Source organism: Cryptomeria japonica, unplaced genomic scaffold (assembly GCF_030272615.1).
Source record: "Cryptomeria japonica unplaced genomic scaffold, Sugi_1.0 HiC_scaffold_253, whole genome shotgun sequence".
Lineage (NCBI taxonomy): Eukaryota > Viridiplantae > Streptophyta > Pinopsida > Cupressales > Cupressaceae > Cryptomeria > Cryptomeria japonica.
The window spans coordinates 187995-200000 of record NW_026729075.1 but is presented as its reverse complement, the minus strand read 5'-3'; positions in this window follow the sequence as shown (position 1 = coordinate 200000).

The following is a 12006-nucleotide window of genomic DNA, read 5'->3' as shown; positions in this document are numbered from 1 at the left end:
GCGCAACTCGCACGAACAGTCCCACCTCGACCCCGTAAACAAGCTTTTTTGCCTCGAAGAGTTCGTCGGAGACGAAGAAGCAACCTTCAGTGCAAACGTAGCACTCTTTTGTGCAACCGCCCAAACAACGCCCCCTCTACCCTCTGTCGAAACACTCGGCATTGCTGCTCCCTAAGGTGAGCTTCTCCTCATAGGCAATTCCGCTCTTATCCGGTCACGTTTGTGTGCCCGAATTTCGCAAGGCAACCTCCATGGGACATGGAAAAGACTCGAGAAGAGAGCTCGCTCACGGGAGAGAGAAGCCAAGGAGACCACGAGAGTGCTGAGAGTGGGACAGCGCTGAATAGGCGGGAGAAGCCTGCGCGTATAAACGGAGATATATATCCAATTGCAACGAAGGAACGTGCCAAAGATCGAGAACAATGGCAGAAATGCTAGTAACGTGCACTTCGGGACCAACGCATCACCGGAAGACAACCGCCAAACATCGAAAGAGTCGCGATGCTCCGCAACCTACGTGCAAAGCGGTCGCACACCGGGTAAGGGAGTGAGAGCCCCAAACATAGCTGGGCGAGGCGCTCACTCCGCTCTTTAATATCTCGTTAATACCGCCAAGGAAATGGCACAAGCACACACACACAAGCATCCTCGGAAGAGGACAGTTCGAGTGACAGGTCAAATCCAAGAGTTCCGAAGACTACCTCCAGGAACAATCGGGAACAAGACCGATTACAAGTCGTCGAGTCTGTTACTGGGCGAACACGAGATGCGCACAGGAAATCGATCAGCCCTCACAATGGCCCAAGGCCAGAGATCGGACTGCTACGATTTACCCCAACAATCATCGTGCCACTCTTCGCAGAGAGGTGATAGACGCCAACGAGCCCGCGCATAGCAATCGAGGTGTAAAAAGGGCGTTGAAGGCAGGAAGCCTGGACGAAAGAGGCTACGAGTTCACCTCGAAGCGGTCTAAGAATCGGGCGCACTTGGGGCGACTACCAGTGCCAACCCCTTATCCCGCGGTGCGTCCGACACACAGAAATTTCCAAGGCGGCCAAGGAGCCTCCCCGCATAGCAATCGGGGTGTGAGGTTACGGATGCAGCATTGATAGCAATCGAGGTGTGAGGCGAAGGATGCAGAAGTGAGAGCCGAGGGATGTAGCAGAGATAGCAATCGGGGTGTGTGATGCAGAAGAGATAGCAATCGAGGTGTGCGGTGGGAAGGGCCCAGCAGCCAGAATGCATGAAGCGACGGATGAAGCAGTGATGACAACCGGGCTGTGAGGAGAGGAGGGATGCAGCCAAGAAAGCAATCAGGGCTCGAGGCAAGGGATGCATCAAGGATAGCAATCATGTTGTGAGGCGAGATTCCAAAGGCTAAACGTGAGAGGCTGCAGGGTCGACTCAGAGAGGTCTATGCATGTGAGAGGCTGAAAGCAAGGTCGACTCGGAGCGGTCTATGCATCGGGCGCGCTTGGGGCGACTACCAGTGCCAACCCCTTATCCCGCGACGCGTCCGACAAAGAGAACGTTCCAAGGCGGCAGAGGAGGTTACCAGCCGAAGGATGCAGTAGCAATAACAGGTATAGTTCCGCGGCGGCCGAGAAGACTCACCGCATAGGAATCGGGATGCGAGGCGAGGGATGCGGCGGGAAGGCCCCGACGGCTAAACGGAAGAGGCTGCAGGGCCGCCTCGGAATGGTCCAAGCATCGGATGCGATTGGGACGACTACCAGTGCCAACCCCTTATCCCGCGATGCGTCCGATACACAGATAGTTCCAAGGCGGCCGAGGAGCCTCACCGCATATCAATCGGGGTGCGAGGCGAGGGATGGGGCGGGAAGGCCCCAACGGCTAGACGGAAGAGGCTTCAGGGCCACCTCGGAATGGTCCAAGCATCGGACGCGCTTGGGGCGACTGCCAGTGCCAACCCCTTATCCCGCGATGCGTCCGATACACAGATGGTTCCAAGGCGGCCGAGGAGCCTCACCGCATAGCAATCGGGGGTGCGAGGCGAGGGATGGGGCGGGAAGGCCCCAACGGCTAGACGGAAGAGGCTTCAGGGCCGCCTAGGAATGGTCCAAGCATCGGACACGCTTGGGGCGACTACCAGTGACAGCCCCCTATCCCGCGATGCGTCCGATACGAAGATGGTTCCAAGGCGGCCGAGGAGCCTCACCGCATAGCAATCGGGGTGCGAGGTGGGGGATGCGGCGAGATGGCCCCAACGGCTAGACGGAAGAGGCCACAGGGCCGCGTCGGAATAGTCCAAGCATCGGACGCGCTTGGGGCGACTACCAGTGACAACCCCTTATCCCGCGATGCGTCCGATACGAAGATAGTTCCAAGGCGGCCGAGGAGCCTCACCGCATAGCAATCGGGGTGCGAGGTGGGGGATGCGGCGAGATGGCCCCAACGGCTAGACGGAAGAGGCTGCAGGGCCGCCTCGGAATAGTCCAAGCATCGGACGCGCTTGGGGCCACTACCAGTGACAACCCCTTATCCCGCGATGCGTCCGATACGAAGATAGTTCCAAGGCGGCCGAAGAGCCTCACCGCATAGCAATCGGGGTGCGAGGTGGGGGATGCGGCGAGATGGCCCCAACGGCTAGACGGAAGAGGCCACAGGGCCGCCTCGGAATAGTCCAAGCATCAGACGCGCTTGGGGCGACTACCAGTGACAACCCCTTATCCCGCGATGCGTCCGATACGAAGATAGTTCCCAGGCGGCCGAGGAGCCTCACCGCATAGCAATCGGGGTGCGAGGCGAGGGATGCGGCGAGATGGCCCCAAAGGCTAGACGGAAGAGGCTGCAGGGCTGCCTCGGAATAGTCCAAGCATCGGACGCGCTTGGGGCGACTACCACTGCCAACCCCTTATCCCGCGATGCGTCCGATACACAGATAGTTCCGAGGCGGCCGAGGAGGTGGGGGATGCAGCGAGATGGCCCCAACGGCTAGACGGAAGAGGCTGCAGGGCCGCCTCGGAATAGTCCAAGCATCGGACGCGCTTGGGGCGACTACCAGTGACAACCCCTTATCCCGCGATGCGTCCGATACACAGATAGTTCCGAGGCGGCCAAGGAGCCTCACCGCATAGCAATCGTGGTGCGAGGTGGGGGATGCGGCGAGATGGCCCCAACGGCTAGACGGAAGAGGCTGCAGGGCCGCCTCGGAATGGTCCAAGCATCGGATGCGCTTGGGGCGACTACCACTGCCAACCCCTTATCCCGCGATGCGTCCGATACACAGATAGTTCCAAGGCGGCCGAGGAGCCTCACAGCATAGCAATCAGGGTGCGAGGCGAGGGATGCGGCGAGAAAGCCCCAACGGCTAGAGGGAAGAGGCTTCAGGTCCGCCTCGGAATGGTCCAAGCATCGGACGCGCTTGGGGCGACTACCAGTGACAACCCCTTATCCCGCGACGCGTCCGATACACAGATAGTTCCAAGGCGGCCGAGGAGCCTCACCGCATAGCAATCGGGGTGCGAGGCGAGGGATGCGGCGAGAAGGACCCAACGGCTACACGGAAGAGGCTTCGGGGCCGCCTCGGAATGGTCCAAGCATCGGACGCGCTTGGGGCGACTACCAGTGACAACCCCTTATCCCGCGACGCGTCCGATACACAGATAGTTCCAAGGCGGCCGAGGAGCCTCACCGCATAGCAATCGGGGTGCGAGGCGAGGGATGCGGCGAGAAGGACCCAACGGCTAGACGGAAGAGGCTTCGGGGCCGCCTCGGAATGGTCCAAGCATCGGACGCGCTTGGGGCGACTACCAGTGACAACCCCTTATCCCGCGACGCGTCCGATACACAGATAGTTCCAAGGCGGCCGAGGAGCCTCACCGCATAGCAATCGGGGTGCGAGGCGAGGGATGCGGCGAGAAGGACCCAACGGCTAGACGGAAGAGGCTTCGGGTCCGCCTCGGAATGGTCCAAGCATCGGACGCGCTTGGGGCGACTACCAGTGACAACCCCTTATCCCGCGACGCGTCCGATACACAGATAGTTCCAAGGCGGCCGAGGAGCCTCACCGCATAGCAATCGGGGTGCGAGGCGAGGGATGCGGCGAGAAGGACCCAACGGCTAGACGGAAGAGGCTTCGGGTCCGCCTCGGAATGGTCCAAGCATCGGACGCGCTTGGGGCGACTACCAGTGACAACCCCTTATCCCGCGACGCGTCCGATACACAGATAGTTCCAAGGCGGCCGAGGAGCCTCACCGCATAGCAATCGGGGTGCGAGGTGAGGGATGCGGCGAGAAGGACCCAACGGCTAGACGGAAGAGGCTTCGGGTCCGCCTCGGAATGGTCCAAGCATCGGACGCGCTTGGGGCGACTACCAGTGACAACCCCTTATCCCGCGACGCGTCCGATACACAGATAGTTCCGAGGCGGCCGAGGAGCCTCACCGCATAGCAATCGGGGTGCGAGGCGAAGGATGCGGCGAGAAGGACCCAACGGCTAGACGGAAGAGGCTTCGGGTCCGCCTCGGAATGGTCCAAGCATCGGACGCGCTTGGGGCGACTACCAGTGACAACCCCTTATCCCGCGACGCGTCCGATACACAGATAGTTCCAAGGCGGCCGAGGAGCCTCACCGCATAGCAATCGGGGTGCGAGGCGAGGGATGCGGCGAGAAGGACCCAACGGCTAGACGGAAGAGGCTTCAGGGCCGCCTCGGAATGGTCCAAGCATCGAACGCGCTTGGGGCGACTACCAGTGACAACCCCTTATCCCGCGACGCGTCCGATACACAGATAGTTCCGAGGCGGCCGAGGAGCCTCACCGCATAGCAATCGGGGTGCGAGGCGAGGGATGCGGCGAGAAGGACCCAACGGCTAGACGGAAGAGGCTTCAGGGCCGCCTCGGAATGGTCCAAGCATCGGACGCGCTTGGGGCGACTACCAGTGACAACCCCTTATCCCGCGACGCGTCCGATACACAGATAGTTCCGAGGCGGCCGAGGAGCCTCACCGCATAGCAATCGGGGTGCGAGGCGAGGGATGCGGCGAGAAGGACCCAACGGCTAGACGGAAGAGGCTTCAGGGCCGCCTCGGAATGGTCCATGCATCGGACGCGCTTGGGGCGACTACCAATGACAACCCCTTATCCCGCGACGCGTCCGATACACAGATAGTTCCGAGGCGGCCGAGGAGCCTCACCGCATAGCAATCGGGGTGCGAGGCGAGGGATGCGGCGAGAAGGACCCAACGGCTAGACGGAAGAGGCTTCAGGGCCGCCTCGGAATGGTCCAAGCATCGGACGCGCTTGGGGCGACTACCAGTGACAACCCCTTATCCCGCGACGCGTCCGATACACAGATAGTTCCGAGGCGGCCGAGGAGCCTCACCGCATAGCAATCGGGGTGCGAGGCGAGGGATGCGGCGAGAAGGACCCAACGGCTAGACGGAAGAGGCTTCAGGGCCGCCTCGGAATGGTCCAAGCATCGGACGCGCTTGGGGCGACTACCGTTGCCAACCCCTTATCCCGCGATGCGTCTGATACACAGATAGTTCCGAGGCGGCCGAGGAGCCTCACCGCATAGCAATCGGGTTGCGAGGCAGATTATTGGGAAGGGAACCCCCTGGGATGCGGCTCAAGCAGTGCCCAAAGGGACTGGAATGCGGAATCACATCGAGAGACCCAAATGCTATACGAGGGCTCAAATCGAATTATCGATTTGGCCACGACATGGACGCATCGGAACGACTACCTTTGCCGAACCACTCGCAATTGCATCCATACCGAAACCAATAGACATTTCCGTTAGAGCCCTCGCATAGCATTCGGGAATCTCGCATGCCCCTCTAAATCGACCAATGCTGGCGCTCAATGAAAATCCGAGCGCTACCACCGTTCGAGCGCCAGCATTGGTCGAGTTAGAGGGGCACGGGGGAGAATGCTCCAGTCAACACCTCCCCTATATAAGTTATTTGTCCGATTCTCGCACAACCGTAGTCTGCCTCGTCGAATCAAACAACGGTCCCAGATTCCGACTTCCGTTCCGTAGAGACCCAAAAGCTAGATGGAGGCTCGCAAGAAAGAGAGTCGGCGCATAGCAATCGGGTTTCTCGAACGTTTAGGGACCGAGCTCACTTGCGGATAGGGCAAAATCCGCCAAGCAACCCAAAAGCTAGACGGGGGCTCGAATCGAATCGCCTAGGCGGCCACAACAACGACGTGTTGGATCGACTACCAGTGCCAAACCATTCAGCAAGACTAGTCTGTGTCGAGGCCGGATAGAGATTCTCAGAGAGCGCCCGCATAGCATTTAGGAGACCTGCCGCGTCCCTCACACTCGACAAATGGTGGTGCACGTTTATAAATCCGAGCGATCCCAACCCTTTCAAGCACCAACATCGGTCGAGATAGAGGGGCACGGAGGGGGCTGCGTGAGACAACACAGTCCCCTATATAAGTTATTTGTCCGATTCTCACACATCCGAAGAATGGTCATCAAATCGGACAACAGCCCAAACTTCCGACTTCCGTCCCAGAAAGCCCAAGAGCTATCTAAAACGTTCATGGCCGGAACTCGATCGCGGCTATACCAGTCCGCCAAGCAACCCAAAAGCTAGACTGGAGCTCTAGTCGAATCACCTCTGTGGCCATTGCAAGGACGTGTTGGAGCGACTACCATTGCCGAACCATTCCGCAGGTCGAGTCCATACCAAGGCCGCATAGAGATTCACGATGAGCTCCTGCATAGCAATCAGGAGACTTGCCGTGTCCATCACAATCGATAAATCCTGGTGCAAGATTTTTGCATCCGAGCGCTCCAACCAGTCGAGCACCAGCATCAATCGACATAAACGGGCACGGGGGGAGGATGCTCGAGAACACTACCTCCCCTATATAAGTTATTTGTCCGATTCTCAAGCAGCCGAAGTCTGGTCATCGAATCGGGTCAAAGACCACAACTTCCGACTTTACCCACAATGCAAGTCATCGAATCGAACATCGGCCCCCGAGTCGGACTCCATGCGTATGTCAGGTCATCGGACCCAAATTCCGCCTTCCTGCGCATGGCGGGCCATCAATATCAACTCGGTCATCGGACCCAAACTCCGCCTTTTTGCGTATGGCACGCCTTCAAATCGGTCATCGGACCCAAATTCCGCCTTCCTGTGCATGGCGGGCCATCAACATCAACTCGGTCATCGGACCCAAATTCCGCCTTTCTGCGCATGGCACGCCATCAACTCGGTCATCGGACCCAAATTCCGCCTTCCTGCGCATGGCAGGTCATCGGACACAAATTCAGACCTCGCCAATATGCCTACGTATCGAATCGGTCATCGGACCCAACTTCCGACTTCATCCATACTGTAGGGTCTTTGAGGTTGGCGCGGTGCGCTCAACCCAGGGAGTCGACCCATCGAAGCATACACCTCCCCTATATAAGCTATTTGTCCGATTCCCACACCTGTGTAGTTTGCACCTCTGACCAGGACATCGACCCCAACTTCCGAACTCGACTGCAACGACGGCACCAGCGCCTTGGTGCGCACCTTGCGACGCACAGTCCCAACATTCGCCTTCCTGCACATGGCAGGTCATCGGACCCAAATTCCGACCTCGCGAGTATGCCTACATATCGAATCGGTCATCGGACCCAACTTCCGACTTCATCCATACCGTAGGGTCTTTGAGGTTGGCGCGGTGCGCTCAACCCGGGGAGTCGACCCAACGAAGCATACACCTCCCCTATATAAGCTATTTGTCCGATTCCCACACCTGTGTAGTTTGCACCTCCGATCAAGACATCGACCCCAACTTCCGAACTCGCCTCCAACGACCGAACCAGCGCCTTGGTGCGCACCTTGCAACGCACAGTGCCAACATTCGCCTTCCTGCACGTGGCAGGTCATCGGACCCAAATTCCGACCTCGCGAGTATGCCTACATATCGAATCGGTCATCGGACCCAACTTCCGACTTCATCCATACCGTAGGGTCTTTGAGGTTGGCGCGGTGCGCTCAACCCGGGGAGTCGACCCAACGAAGCATACACCTCCCCTATATAAGCTATTTGTCCGATTCCCACACCTGTGTAGCTTGCACCTCCGATCAGGACATCGACCCCAACTTCCGAACTCGACTAAAAAGACCGCACCAGCGCCTTGGTGTGCACCTTGCAACGCACAGTGTCAACATTCGCCTTCCTGCACATGGCAGGTCATCGGACCCAAATTCCGACCTCATGAGCATACCTACTAATCGAATCGGTCATCGGACCCAACTTCCGACTTCATCCATACCGTAGGGTCTTTGAGGTTGGCGCGGTGCGCTCAACCTGGGGAGTCGACCCATCGAAGCATACACCTCCCCTATATAAGCTATTTGTCCGATTCCGACACCTGTGTAGTTTGCACCTCCGCTCAGGACATCGACCCCAACTTCCGAACTCGCCTGCAACGACCGAACCAGCGCCTTGGTGCGCACCAAAAGTGCGCACTTTTGGAGGGCACTTTTCTGCGCTCCAAAGGTGCGCACTTTTGGAGGGCACTTTTTGGAGGGCACTTTTCTGCGCTCCAAAGGTGCGCACTTTTGGAGGGCACTTTTTGGAGGGCACTTTTCTGCGCTCCAAAGGTGCGCACTTTTGGAGGGCACTTTTTGGAGGGCACTTTTCTGCGCTCCAAAGGTGCGCACTTTTGGAGGGCACTTTTTGGAGGGCACTTTTCTGCGCTCCAAAGGTGCGCACTTTTGGAGGGCACTTTTTGGAGGGCACTTTTCTGCGCTCCAAAGGTGCGCACTTTTGGAGGGCACTTTTTGGAGGGCACTTTTCTGCGCTCCAAAGGTGCGCACTTTTGGAGGGCACTTTTTGGAGGGCACTTTTCTGCGCTCCAAAGGTGCGCACTTTTGGAGGGCACTTTTTGGAGGGCACTTTTCTGCGCTCCAAAGGTGCGCACTTTTGGAGGGCACTTTTTGGAGGGCACTTTTCTGCGCTCCAAAGGTGCGCACTTTTGGAGGGCACTTTTTGGAGGGCACTTTTCTGCGCTCCAAAGGTGCGCACTTTTGGAGGGCACTTTTGTGCACTCCAAAGGTGCGCACTTTTGGAGGGCACTTTTCCTGTGCTCCAAAGGTGCACACCTAGGTGAGCACCTTCGACCACACCTTGTAGCACACCAAACTCTGACTTTCGACTTCATCCGCAATGCAGGGTCTTTGAGGTTGGCGCAATGCGCACAACCAGGGGAGTCGACCCATCAAACCCAACACCTCCCCTATATAAGCTATTTGTCTGATTCTCATACATGCGTAGCCTGCAGGAGCAATTAGGACATCGACCCCAACTTTCGGCTTCTAAACGAAAACAAGGTCTTTGAGGTTGGTGTAATGCGAACAACTAGGGGAGTCAACCCATCAAACCCAACACCTCCCCTATATAAGCTATTTGTCTGATTCTCATACATGTGTAGTCTACAGGAGCAATTAGGACATCGACCCCAACTTTTGACTTCTTAACGAAAACAAGGTCTTTGAGGTTGACGTAATGCGCACAACCAGGGGAGTCGACCCATCAAACCCAACACCTCCCCTATATAAGCTATTTGTCCGATTCTCATACATGTGTAGCCTGCAGGAGCCATTAGGACATTGACCCCAACTTTTGACTTCTTAACGAAAACAAGGTCTTTGAGGTTGGCGTAATGCGCACAACCAAGGGAGTTGACCCATCAAACCCAACACCTCCCCTATATAAGCTATTTGTCTGATTCTCATACATGTGTAGCCTGCAACAACGATTAGGACATCCACCCCAACTTCTGAATTCGTCTGCGTTGACCGCACCAAAGGTGCACGCCTTGGTGCTCACCAAAATCCGACTTCCGACTTCTTCTGCTATGCGGGGTCTTTGAGGTTGGCGCAGTGCGCACAACCAGGGGAGTCAACCCACCGAATGCAACACCTCCCCTATATAAGCTATTTGTCTGATTCTCATACATGCGTAGACTGCAGCAATGATTAGGACATCCACCCCAACTTTTGACTTCTTAAACAAGACAGGGTCTTTGAAGTTGGTGCAGTGCACACAACCAGGGGAGTCGACCCATCAAACGCAACACCTCCCCTATATAAAGCTATTTGTCCGATTCTCATACGTGTAGTCTGCAGCAGCGATTAGGACATCGACCCCAACTTCCGAATTCGTTTGCATTGACCGCACCAAAGGTGCACGCCTTGGTGTGCACCCTGGAGTGCACTTTGGTGCTCACCTCGGTGCACACTTTGGTGTGCACCTCGGTGTGCACCAAAGGTGCGCACCTTGGAGCGCACCAAAGGTGTACACTTTGGAGCGCACCACATAGGGTCTTTGAGAGGTTGGCGCAGTGCGCACACCAAGGTGGGTGTTGAGGTGCGTGCCGAGGTGGGTGGGTGCTAGGGTGCGCTCCATGGTGGGTGCCAGGGTGGGTGCGTGCTAGGGTGGATTCCAAAGAGGGTCATAGGGTGGGTGCCAAGGTGGGTTGGTGATATAGTGGGTTCAAAGGTGGGTACTAGGGTGGGTTCCAAGGTGGGTCACAAGTTGGGTGCCAGGATGCGTGGGTGTTAGGTTGGGTGCCAAGGTGGGCTCCTGCGTGGGTGGGTGCTAGGGTGGGTTTCAAGGTGGACGCGAGGGCGGGTGCCAAGGTGGGTAACAAGTTGGGTGTTAGGATGGGTGAGTGCTAGAGTGGGTGCCAAGGTGGGTGGGTGCTAAGGTGGATGCCAAGGTGGTTCACAGGGTGGGTGGGTTCTAGGGTGAGTTCCAAGGTGGGTCACAGGTTCAGTGCTAGGGTGGGTGTCAAGGCGGGTGTCGAGGTGCCTGGGTGCTAGGGTGTGGATGCCAATGTGGGTCATAGGGTGGGTACTAGGGTGGGCTGCAATGTGGGTGCCAAGGTGGGTAACATGCTCGGTGGGTTCTAAATTGGGTGCCAGGGTGGGTGTGCACCCACCTTGCCCGAGGTGGGTGCCAAGGTGCCAGTGTGGGTGGGTGCTAAGGTGGATGCCAAGGTGGGTGAGAAGGTGGGTGATAGGTTGAGTGGTAGGATGGGTGGGTGCCAAGATGGGTCACAGGGTGGGTGCAAGGGTGGGTAGGTGCTAGGGTTGGTGTCAGGGTGGGTGGGTGCTAGGTTGGGTTCCAAGGTGGGTGCGAGGGTGAGTGTCAAGGTGGGTCACAGGTTAGGTGCTAGGATGGGTGAGTGCTAGGGTGCAAAGGTGCCAGGGTGGGTGCTAGGATGGGTCGATGCTAGGGTGAGTGGCAAGGTGGGTCCACAAGTGTCAAGGTGGGTGCCGAGGTGGGTGCCAAGTCGGCGACTGCTATGGTGGATGCCAAGGTGGGTCACGGGGTGGGTGCCAAGTTGCTAGGTTGGGTTCCAAGGTGGGTGCCAACGTGGGTGCTAGGGTGCGTGGGTTAAAGGGTGTGTCACAACGTGGGTGCCAGGATGGGTGCGCACCCACACTGGCCAAGACGGGTGCGGGTGCAAGGTTGGGTTCCAAGCCCGGTCACAGGCTGGGTGCTAGGATGGGTGGGTGCCAAGGTGGGCACCAGGGTGGGTGCACCCACCCTGGCCAAGGTGGGTCACGGGGTGGGTCCTAGGGTGGGTAACGGGGTGGGTACTAAGGTGCGTGCCAAGGTGGGTCATAGGGTGGGTGCCAAGGTGGGCACCAGGGTGGGTGTGCACCAACCCTAGCCAGGGTAGGTCACGGGGTGGTTGTCGGGGTGGGCGTCAAGGAGCCAAGGTGGGTGGCAAGTAGCCAAGTTGCGTGCCAAGGTGGGTGTCGGGGTGGGTGCCAAGGATCCAAGGTGGGTGCCAAGGAACCAAGGTGGGTGTCTGGGTGGGTGCCGAGGTGGGAGCCAGGGTGGGTCCCAAGGTGAGTGCAAAGGTGGGTGCCAGGGTCAAGGTGAGTGCCAATGTGGGTTCCAAGGTGCCAGGGTCAGGGTGAGTGCCAATGTGGGTTCAAAGGTGCTAAGTTGGGTGCGAGGTTGGGTGCGAGGGTGGGTGGGTGCCAAGGTGTGCTAGGTGGAAGC